Below are 2,218 nucleotides of genomic sequence, written 5' to 3' on the forward strand. Positions count from 1 at the left end.
ACCAAATATCTTTTTAAAATAAAAAAAATTAAAATAAAATCTTAACCTAAAAATCTAAAAAAAAAGAAAAAAGAAAATCAAAACCAAAATTTCAGAAAACAAGTAACAGGATCATGGTTCCAATATAAACACAATTGGAAAGATAATGATTTTCTGAAAAATTCTCATCTCTTGACACTACCTAAGATTGAAATTCATCATTTCCATTGAATTTGATTCATCCAAATTTAGAATTTTTATAGGATGGTTAATTTAATTTGTTAATGTATACATACATGCATGGTACTCGTACCTCGTTTAGCTAATTCTTAGAAACATTGTACCTTGACAGTGTCAATTAAATTAAATTCAATTTGTTCAATATTTATCTAATATTTGTGGCATTATTCATTGATATAATATAATCATACATGGCTACATGCTTGGGCGTGGAATTACCATAATGAAATATCAGAGCGTGTTTCTTTTTCTTTTCTTTGTGAACAGGAGGTTTTTATTATTGGAACTGTTCACCCTAATTAACTTCTATCCGTTACCTTTGGTGCAAAAGAAAAAAAATTCATGCTAATGTGACTACATCGACTCTATACAAAAGTGTGTTTTCTAGGTGAGGGATAAATCAGATTCAATGGAAGTGAGGGATTTCAATCTTAGGTGTCAAGAGATGGAGAAAATTTCAGAAAATCATAGTCGCCTCAATTGTAGCATTAGCAGATTCGGAGAGAAGATAAACAAATTCCTAATTTATTTTCTAGAAATTTGATTTTTTTTTTTTCTAAATATTAAAAAAAGTAATATATATAAATTCATATAAATCTAAATATTTATTTTTTAAAAAAAATATTTAAAATGCAAATTAACCTTGTGCTATGAAAGCAACCTAGGGAGTATATTTGAGTATTAATGGGACAATTGATTTTGTGTGTTGAGAGGGTGAAAAGGAAACTTGTGGGGAAAAACAAGCTAAGCTAGCTAGGTAGCTGAGTGAGAATAGGATTTACTATGAACTACTAGCTGCAACTTTGGTGGCTCATTGGATAATTTAACAAGTCTTAGCTACTAGCTAGCTAGGCCAAGACCTTAATTAACCTTTTCTCTCTCTTCAGTTCATATCTATCTAATGTGTTAGAACTTATAAGTTGACATACAATAAGTGTATAGCTAGCTTGTTGACTTTATTTGTTTAACTTTTTTTTTCATTGACATCATCAAATGATTTTTTGAGTTCAGAAACAAGTTCGCAAGTTCTGGTGTTGTTCTGTATTATTTAGTTATATGTATAAGTTTGTAACATGCTAAAATATATAGAGTATCATTGGTATTTTATACGTGATTATTGCTGGTTTTAATTTAGTTGGCAGTTTTGCACATTATTGATATGGGAGAGTGTTGATCTCTACTAACGATTTTTCAGTAATAATTGGTCAACAAACCTTTAAATAGAGTTTCGATTCACGATAAATTAATCATTAGCCGATTACAAGCTGAAAGATACCGAGGAGAACAAGAAGAAAAAAAAAAAAAAGAAAGATTTTCCAGCGCATATATATATGCTTGCTCACCTCTCTTCCTTCTTTTTGTTTAACCAAGACGCTTTTAAATTTAACTAACTAGGAGCCATATTAAAGAACCCAAACAGAAAAAATTCGAAAATTACTTGCATATATTGGCACAACTAATGTTGGTTAATTTTCAAGTAGCTGTAATGTACTTGTGTATGAGAAGAAAATAGCAAGAACAATTGAAACAACGTAACTCTTGACAACAATTTTCCTGAACTGATCGATATAGGAATATTTTCATGATAGATGCAATTGCAATATAGGAATTATAATACAGGATAAAGTTTGAAAATTACCCTTTTATTTAAAATAGTATTCAATTAACTTTGTCATTTTCTCTTCTTTCTTGTTCATTTTCTTTTTCTTCTTTCTTCTTAGCTTAAAATAAATTAAATTAGTTCTCTGATTATATTCAATAATACAATCTAGTTTTTTGAATTTCGAATAGATAAATAAGACATACTAAATTTATAGACTTGCACATTCTAAACATGGTGGTTAAGTGTAATAAATGGGTCGATTTACCCCAACTAAGTTTTAAAATAGGTGGGCCAAATCCATTCCAATTTGATATATGAGTTTAAAATTTTAACCCATTCTTTGGCGGATTGGCAGATTAACTCAATTTTTTTATTAAATAAAATATCTATAAAAAT

Source organism: Arachis ipaensis, chromosome B09 (assembly GCF_000816755.2).
Source record: "Arachis ipaensis cultivar K30076 chromosome B09, Araip1.1, whole genome shotgun sequence".
Taxonomy (NCBI): Eukaryota; Viridiplantae; Streptophyta; class Magnoliopsida; order Fabales; family Fabaceae; genus Arachis; species Arachis ipaensis.